Raw genomic sequence first — 9,690 nt, forward strand, 5'->3', positions numbered from 1 at the left:
TCTCTTTTCCTCCCCAAAGGAGCAATTGTTATTGAAGGTAAATGTAGAGTATATGGGGTTTTATTATATTATCTCTACTTTGGGATGTATTGTTAAATGTCCTTAATAAAAAGCTACTGTAACACTTTAGGGTCATTAAAAAAGGAATAGAACTAGAGTGTATACATTCACAAACCAAAGAGAAAGAATAGAATGGAAAGAAATATTACCTATGTGCTGAGAAGTCGCAAATTTATATGTTCTTTAGGACTTCTCTGAATATCAGATTCACATGTTTATTTGCTTTTTTGACATTAGCACTTAAAAGCCTGTTAGACATCTCAAACATCACAAATTCAAAGTAAAACTCCCAAAGTCCCACTCTCACCCTGCTCCCTGCCAAAAATGCTTCTGTCCTAAGGCTTCCAAGTCTTCTACCCACATGCTTACGTTAAAAACCTAGAATCATCCTACATTCCTCTTTCCCTTTCTCCTTCCTCTCTTTTTTGCTTAGAATTTTCTTGGCTGCAAATAACGGAAAGCCTAACTAACAGAGGCTTCAACAATGAGGATATTTATTATCCTGCAAGAAATCTGAGTGTAGGGCAGTTCCAGAGTTGACTCAATGATGTCACCAACAACTCCAGTATTTCCAGCTATCTGCTCTGACATCCTCAAGGGCTGGTGGCATCTTCTCTTGTGATCACGAGATGACTGCAGCAGCTCCAAGTGTCACGTTCTCAGTTACTAAGGCTGGAAAGGTGGATGTCCTCCCACAGGGAGAAAATCCTTGTCTTCGAGCCTCCTTGTAGACTTCCGTCATATCTTACTAGCCCCTTGCCTAAACCAGTAGTTGGAAGGAGGGAATGGAATTACCATTAATGGTTTAGAGTAATTTATACTCACACCTAGGTCTGAGAAAGGCCATCTTCCTTGAGCAAATGGAAGGGTAAATAACTATACAAATTCAGGACCCTACCAGTAAAGACAAAATAGAGGCAGGGGGCAGTAAGGCTGTTAGGTGGATCTGCACACTCCACATTAACATGTCCTATAACTTTATTTCGAACCCAGCTACTTCCTACAATCCCTGCTCCACTCCAAACTACCATCCCTCATTCCTGGATGCCAAAAGTAGACTTCTAACTATTGTCCTGCTTCTACTTTTGAACACCTGGACTTGCTTACCCTTATAATGCTTCCTCCATGCAGCAGCAGCAATAATTTCTCTTAAACACAAAGTAGGCAAAGATGCTTGCTTATACCCTCCCATTGCCCAGTAATGGAAGCCATTCTTCCAAGACTCTTTTACCTCTGTGTTCTCATCTTGCAGAGCTCCCTCCCCACCTCTCTCCTTCTCCTTGAACACACCAGGCTGGCTCGTTTAGCCTCACCAGTTCTCTTGATCTAGAACACTATGATCCATGATCCAGATGTTGTTATAGTTGACTCCTTAGCATTCAGTCTCAGTTCAAACATCTGCTTCTTCTTTTCTTTCTTCCTTTCTTTTTCCTTCCTTCCTTTCTCCCTCCCTCCCTCCCTTCCTTCCTTCCTTCCTTTGTCAAACATCAGCTTCTTAGAGAAGGAAAATAGCTGTGGAGAGGGGAGAAGCACTGAGCCTGAGTCCCAGGTGGGTTTTAATTCTACCACTAATGAGCCCCCATGTGATCTTGGGCCAGACGCAAGAGGCTTCCATTTCCTTTTCTCCCTCAGGGGAATGGAGGCCCCGCCTTGCTTACCTCACAAAGCTGTTGAGGGACTCAAAGGAGATAAGGGGTGTAGCCCCCTCAAGAGGCACAAAATGGGATATGAATGTGACAGAGTCACTTTTGTATTTCATAAGTCTGCCTGAGGTCATAGGGAGATGCGTGTGAAGAAGTAAAGCCAGGGTAGTCTGGCAGCCACTTGCTTAGAATAGGGAGAGGCCCTGAGGAGGAACCCTGAGCCCCTGCTCCTGGTCGTTCTCTCCCTGTGGAGAACAACAGCAGTTCTAGACTAAGCATTCTTTATCTGTTTTCATCCTCCCCATACCACTTCCCCCCCATTCTACATATAAGGAAACTGAGGTGGGAAAAGACCTTAAATGCCAGAACTGGTCCTAAGACTGAGCTCTAGTTCCCCATGTCCTATAATATTCTGAGTTTCCAACCCAAAGACCCTGAGGCTTGGTCTCTTGCCCTAGGACTCATTATTTCCGGTTCAGTGCACTCTCTTAGCGCCACCCACATTCCACTTCCAGTCCTCACCTGCCCTAAGGGTGGCCTTGCCTCTGGAGCTCAGGGGCTTTGGTTTCTGAGTCCTCCCCCGCCAGTGAGCCACCAGGAAATGGGACTGAGTGAGCCGGAGACCCTGTGTACCGGTACAGTGGGGGGACCTGTATGGGGGAACTGGCCGATCCCCTCCTCTACTCAACCCACCTTGCTGCCCTGTTTGAGCCCAGCCCAGCACTTGGTAACCAAGTCAACAGGCCTGCCCTCCTGGGGCAGTTTCTAACAACATTTTCCCTGCTGAGAGCTGACCGGAGAGTATAAGGAGGCCGGTGGCTGTAGGTCTCTCACAGACCTGTATCTGCCTCTCATCGAGCAGTAGACAGACAGACAACCCAAGCCCAGCACCCAGCCAAGCAGCATGGTGAACAGAGGTCGGGGGCTGGGCATGCTAGTGAGGGTCCTAGTGGACCCAGGCGAGTGGTGTGAGGGATCCCTAGGACTCCAGGTGTTCCTGGGGCTCCTGTGTGCACAGGTGAGATGGGGAGATGGAAAGAAACTTCCATATGTGAGTGTGCCCCCCAAAGTGTGCTGGTACATGAGAGCTCGTGCAGGGGTGGAGGACAGAGTGATGGTAACCAGGATGTAGGTCTGAGTCTCTGCTCAGGTGCAGGGCTGCTGAGAGGCTCTGGATCTAGGGGTAGGGAGGATGGAGTAAGCAGCACTGGAACAGGAAGTACAGGCTCTTTACAAACCCTGGGCCCCACAGCAGATTCATCATTGGCCTCCCTCTGGTCCTACCTCTCCCGGCTGTCGGGACGCATCCTTGCAGCCCTGCCCAGCCAATGCATCTGATCTGACCCCTTATTTCAACAGAGAGAGTGAGGAGGAGGCGGAGGGAAAGAGAGTGTGCTCCCTCTTATCGAGAGCTGGCTGTGCGTGGGGATCCTTTGATATCTTTTGCCAGGCTCCCCACCAGAAGGGATAGAAAAGCAGTGAAGAGCATGGTTGGAGCCAAGCTGTTCCCACTCTGAATATTACTGGTTTTGCTCATGACCTTGAGCGACTTGCTTAACCTGAGTGTCAGTTTCCTCTTGTGCAAAATAGTGTCGTGAAAGGACCTACCTACAGGGTTGTCGTGAAGATGAAATGGGTTGATGTATGTGGAGTGCTTAGCACAGTAGCTGGTGCCTAATTAATGCTTAGTACAGGGGAACGAAATGATGTAATGATAAAGCCTGCCAGGTGCGAGATCACACTAGTTTTACATTCAAGGAAAGGGCAGTGGAGCAGCTGAAGAGAAGGAACTTGTCTGAGGTCACAGAGGGATGGGATTTGAGGCTGAATCTAGGTGATTCCAGGGGTTGAGTGCTTTGCCCCAAACCTGTTGCCCCACAGTAAGGGGCGTCATTTCTAATATCTCAAGCTTACCCAACAGGTCAGAGACGCCTTGTGTGGGCCAGAAGTCATGGGGGCCAAGATGATGTCTGGCTTTGTAGATAGAGCCCGGGGAGGCTGGAAGTTGCAACTGCCAGGGCTGGCCTTGCCAGTAGACTGGTAAACCCTGTCAGTCCTCCCTGTGGGATATGAGGATTTCTGGAGTCCTTGTGTCCCTAAGCAATCCCCCCAGCTTAATTCATTACTTTCTCTTACTACGACAGGAGGGGTGGGGGATGGGAGTTGGTGAGGGGACCCAACAGGTATGGTGCCGCAGTATGTGTCATGCAGTGAGCTAGGCAACTTCTATGCCTTCTTTCATTTAATCCCCATTGTAATTCTAGGAGGGCATTCTTATTATTGCCCCAGTTCATGGAATGGAGGGAGACCCACAAAGGGGTCAACAGTCTTGCTCAAGGCAAATAGAGAAGTAATGACGATGTATGATTTAATCCCGGTCCTCTCAAAATCATCAGACAAGGCTCTTGCATCATATTTTAAAAGCCAGGCAAGTGTTAAATTTATGGAGACAGCATCCTCATTAAAAATTATGAAATATTCCAGGCAGGAAAGTATAAAGAATAATATAATAAACACCTGCTACCCAGCTTAAGAAAGAGAATCCCTCTCCAACTGCATACACCGCCCTTTTCTCCCAGAGAGAACCATTGTTCCAAATTTAGTGTTAATACTTTCCCTTGCTTTCTTTATTTTTGTAAGACACACATGCTACCAGAATATATAGCAAAATATAAATTTATCTGTAAATGACGCATGACATTATTTTACGAGTTAAAGATCTTTATAAATGGTATCCTGTTGTATGATTCTTCCCTAATTTGCCTTTTTTTTTTTTTCCCGGAAAGAATTTTTTGGTAAGATTCTTTCTTGTAGTTCATCCATTTCAACTTCTGCGCCACTCTTTGTCCATCTTCTCCTGTTGAAGGACATTTAATCGGCTTCTGAGGCTGTGGCTCTCCGGCTTCTCTTCTTGTTCACCTGTGTGAGAACTTCTCTAGAGCAAGACGGCCATCAGCACCCCTAGATCTTGCCCATTCTTTTTTTCTCCAAAAGAGATGCCTCAATTTAGGCTTCGACCAGCTGTTTAAGAATTCCCATTTCTCCACACCCTCTACAAGGTTAAGTCTTCAAGCTTGGGGAAAGCTGATGGATGTGCTCATCTTGTTTTCAAGGTCTGTGGTAATTATTTCTCAAGCAGAGCAAAAAGACTTATTCTGGTATCCCACTTACCATGCTGCCCCACATCTGTTAACGTGTGGAAGTCTCCCTTCCCTGTCCAGTGGGCTGCTGGAGGGCGCGGACCGTGCATGAGGTGCTTTGTATCTCCAGTGTCAACACATCAGGCAGAGAGAAGAGGCTCAGAATGTTTGATGAAGCAAGAGGGTCCAGCTTTCTTGATTCTCATGGGGCTCCTCTGGAAGGGCATTGGACTTTCTGATTTCCAGGACCAAGAAGTTCATCCAAGTCCTGATTTAGGGGCCAGGCGTTCTTTGACCACCAGCCTGGAATCCTGTGGGGAAGACCTTCTTCACCCCACTCCACTGCACTCCAGAATTATGCACACCCAAGAGAGGAGGGAACAGCCTATCTCCTGCCATTCCAGGCCCATTCTTCCCTTCCTTGCTGGCCTTTCAGCTGTAACACAAATCTAGAGTTCTTCCTGCTTTCAAAGCCTCTCCCTTGTTTCTGATCCCCGAAGCCTCACTTGGATCCTGCTTCTCTCACCCATGGCCCTTCATTTCTTTCTGAACACGAGTGGATTGGACTATTATGCTCTGCCGGACTCATCTGACCTCCTCAACACTCTTAAGACGCTTAGTCACTGAGTGAGACTCTATAATCTTAGAACTAACTGCCCACATCTGCTTCCTCTGAGGGTTTTGGCCCGGCCCCTGGAGCCACTGCCTGTGGGTCCTCAAGGCCACCAATAAATCCTTAGGCACAGGAGGTGGGGCAAGGAGAGCAGGAACCTTTGCCCTCAGCCAGAGAACCATGCAAGAAAGGATTTTGGGCAGGAATGGTGTCCAGGCACGACAGGCTTCTCTTTGCTAAGAGTGTTCTCTGCACTTTGCCTGCTCAGTGTGAGTGCATCTCAGTCCATGTGGGGCAGGCCAGTGCGCAAATTGGCAATGCGTGCTGGGAGCTCTACTGCTTGGAACACGGGATCCAACCAGATCGACAGATGCCCAGCGACAAGACCATCGGTGGAGGGGACAACTCCTTCAACAACTTCTTTAGTGAAACCAGGGCTGGGAAGCATGTGCCCCGGGCTGTGTTTATGTATCTGGAGCCCACGGTGATTGGTGAGTGACCATCCATCTCTGTCACGTGTGTCACCTTGTCCTGGGCACCACAGCAATTCCCTCCCCGTGCCTGGAGCTCTCGAATTTGTAGCTCACGGGACTGGCAGCCAGTTAAACCACAGATCCGCTGCCACTCAACCCAAGTCTCAGGGTCATTCTGTAACCCTTTCCTTTTCATTGATGAACACTCAAAGTCAAGGGCCATAACACCTGCATGAATGGAGCTCCTCTAGGGTAGGACTAGGGATCTGGTGGCCCTGCCCTTTCTGGGTAACTCGGGGAGTCAGGCTGCAAGGAGTGGGGGGTGTCTAAAACTCTGCCCATTGCAGATGAAGTTCGGACGGGCACGTACCGCCAGCTCTTCCATCCAGAGCAGCTCATCACCAGCAAGGAAGACACTGCCGATAACTATGCTTGAGGTGACTACACCATTGGAAAGGAGCTCATGCACCTGGTACTGGACCAAATTCGGAAGCTTGTGAGTGGTGGCAGGGGGCTGGGGAAGCGGGAATCTAGATTCCTGCAGTGAAGAAGTCTGGACACCAGACAGGAAGAGAACCTTCTGGGTGAGTTTTATTTTGCTTTATATTATTTGTGGATGAGTTTTAAAAGGGATCAGTGAGGGGGAGCCCTGCATATGGATCAGGAGAGACAGTGGATATGCTCTGGCCTGGAGCTGGGTGTCTTCTTTACCTCCTATAGCAACTGGCCCGAGGCTGGCAGAGTGGTGACAGGGTAAACATGACCATGAGCTGTCTGGCCTAACTGTGGAGGTCTGTAGGCATTCCCAGAGTCTCGCCTTGTGTTGCAGGGATGTGGGGAGAGGGCCCTGTGAAAAAAAGGGATCCAAATAATCCTGAGCCACGTATCTGTGATTGGGTTTGGCCTCCATCAAGGATGGGGATCTGGTTTCTGGATTGTTGACTTTAGTAGGGAAGTTCTCCAGAAACATGGGAAATTAAGTCAGGAGAAAGCACATATGGAGCTGGATGGGTTATGATGTTACGAGGACAAAAATGACCATATCATAAGATTCTAGACAGCTGTGTCTTAGAGACCTCAAGAGGGTTTAGAGAGGAGGAAAAACAAGAGTAGAGAGAATGGGTCCTCCCTATGAGGACCTGCTTTGTGCTCTTGGAAAGGATTTAAGTAAAGTTTTGGGGAATTTGAAACAGTTGGCTTTTTTCCTTTTCCTCCACTCTGCTTTGTATCCCATATTTCCCTTCACAGCCCACTTTTTAGGCTGAGCAATGCACAGGACTCCAAGGCTTCCTGGTCTTCCACAGCTTCGGAGGGGGCACCGGCTCGGGCTTCACCTCCCTCCTGATGGAGCGGCTCTCGGTTGACTATGGCAAGAAATCCAAGCTGGAGTTCTCCATCTACCCCGCGCCCCAGGTGTCCACGGCCGTGGTGGAGCCCTACAACTCCATCCTGACCACCCACACCACCCTGGAGCACTCGGACTGTGCCTTCATGGTGGACAACGAGGCCATCTACGACATCTGCCGCCGCAACCTGGACATCGAGCGCCCCACCTACACCAACCTCAACCGGCTCATCAGCCAGATCGTGTCCTCCATCACGGCCTCCCTGCGCTTCGACGGGGCCCTCAACGTGGATCTGACGGAGTTCCAGACCAACCTGGTGCCCTACCCCCGCATCCACTTCCCCCTGGCCACCTACGCGCCGGTCATCTCTGCGGAGAAGGCCTACCACGAGCAGCTGTCGGTGGCAGAGATCACCAATGCCTGCTTCGAGCCTGCCAACCAGATGGTCAAGTGTGACCCCCGCCACGGCAAGTACATGGCCTGCTGCCTGCTGTACCGGGGTGACGTGGTGTCCAAGGACATCAACGCTGCCATCGCCGCCATCAAGACCAAGCGCAGTATTCAGTTCGTGGACTGGTGCCCCACGGGCTTCAAGGTCGGGATCAACTACCAGCCCCCCACCGTGGTGCCCGGGGGCGACCTGGCCAAGGTGCAGCACGCCGTGTGCATGCTGAGCAACACGACCACCATCGCCGAGGCCTGGGCCCTCCTGGACCACAAGTTCGACCTGATGTACGCCAAGAGGGCCTTTGTGCACTGGTATGTGGGTGAGGGCATGGAGGAGGGGGAGTTCTCGGAGGCCTGGGAAGATAAGGATGCCCTGGAGAAGGATTAGATGGATAGTGTCTGGGGGGGGGGGTGAATACTAGCAGAATCCTGTGTGTCTGTCCTAAATAAAGTGCTGTATCCTCACCATCTTGCAAAAGTGTCTTTTTCTCTTGGGAAAATTTGTGGAGCAGGGGTTTCTCCTTCAAGGGAGACAGGAAGGTTGACATCTCAGCCTGGGTGCCCCATAAACCAGATCTGGTTCCAGATTTTATTATAGCATGTGATTCCAAGAAGAACAGGGATCCAGAAGAATACAGCAGAGAAGGAGGCAGAATTCACCCTAGAGAACATGCAGCTGAATAAACTTAGAATCAGCCCTTGGGTGAGAGGGCAGGAGAGGAAGCAAAGGTGGGGAAAGGCAGGCACTGGCTTCATTCTGCCATTGCCAAAGCCCTCGCCCCACAATGCAGGAACTCCCCGGCACGTCTGGGTGGCACCCACTTAGGCTGCAGCATCAACAGCGAAACCCCCAAACTTCAGGGCAGGAGGGGAGTGAATTTGTTCCCAGGCATCCAGGGCTGCAACAAGAGTGTGGCTGTCACCCAGGAGGGTCTCAAGTGTGCCTTCCAGCCATCTGCCAGAGCAGGTGCTCACCAACCCCACCCCACAGATTGGCGGTTTGTCTCCTTCAGGCAGGAGGTTTGGGTATAGAGAGTCCAGAAGCTGGCATTAAGGCAGAGCAGTGGCACAGTGTCAGCAATGATGGGGAAATGGCTGGCATCTCCATCAATACTCACCACTTTTTGATAATGACAATTGACCCTTATTTCAATCCCATGCTTCGGGCTATGCAAGCACAGCTTCCAAGCCCCCACTTCCAACCAGATGGCTTGCCCTAAAATCCTTATATATGGATTTTCTGTAGCCTCTGGTGGGCTGGAGGGATGATTTAACCACTGGAGGGATTGAAACTAGAGCAATCCCCCGCCCCCCACCCCCAAGAGATTCAATGCTCAGCATTGCCCTCAGCTCTGTCCTTCTCACGCCTTCCCTTTCCCAGGACGGGAGGCCGGGAAGGCAACAGAAATGTCAGCAACACCAGCAAGCTGCTAGCTACCCAAAGGGCTGGAGGAGCCAAGGGATGAGACGGTAAGCCAGACCCTTGGAGCTGGGATGCCAGGTGGGAGCTGGAGCCACAGCAGAGCCACCGGAGGGGGCAGGAGGCACCAAGGAGGGAGGGACATCTGGCAGGGTCCACAGCCTCTGCCCGAGGTGCCCTCTGATTTAGAGCGAGGGAGAGGAAAACCCTGGCTTCTCCGTCCCCCCACCCTCAATCTCTGGCTAGCGGCTCCCATTCGCTGAACTCAGACGGGAGCTAGTCGACAAGGGAGCCTAGGTACAAGGAAGGGCATCTAGTGGGATACCAAGAGAAAGGCCGGGAAGGTGGGGGGAATGGATCTCAGAGCAAACACATACCTACACCGGGTCTAGCATTCAGGGCCTTTGGTAGATCAAATAGGAAAAGGAGAGATTCCTAGACCCCATCCCCTGTCCCTGTCTTGTCCTAATAATTACTCTGTAGTCAGCAGAGGATGGAGGGGAAGCCACAGGAGGGTGAGGGTGAGGGGCTAGGGGAGAAAATGGGCA

General features: G+C 50.5%; 1 pseudogene; it reads left to right on the forward strand.

Moving 5' to 3' along the window:
• The first annotated feature begins 5,646 nt into the window (after nt 1–5,646).
• On the forward strand, nt 5,647–8,110 carry LOC122897973 (annotated as a pseudogene).
• Nucleotides 8,111–9,690: the final 1,580 nt, after the last annotated feature.

The sequence above is a fragment of the Neovison vison genome, unplaced genomic scaffold, assembly GCF_020171115.1.
Source record: "Neovison vison isolate M4711 unplaced genomic scaffold, ASM_NN_V1 Scaffold_050, whole genome shotgun sequence".
Classification (NCBI taxonomy): Eukaryota; Metazoa; Chordata; class Mammalia; order Carnivora; family Mustelidae; genus Neogale; species Neogale vison.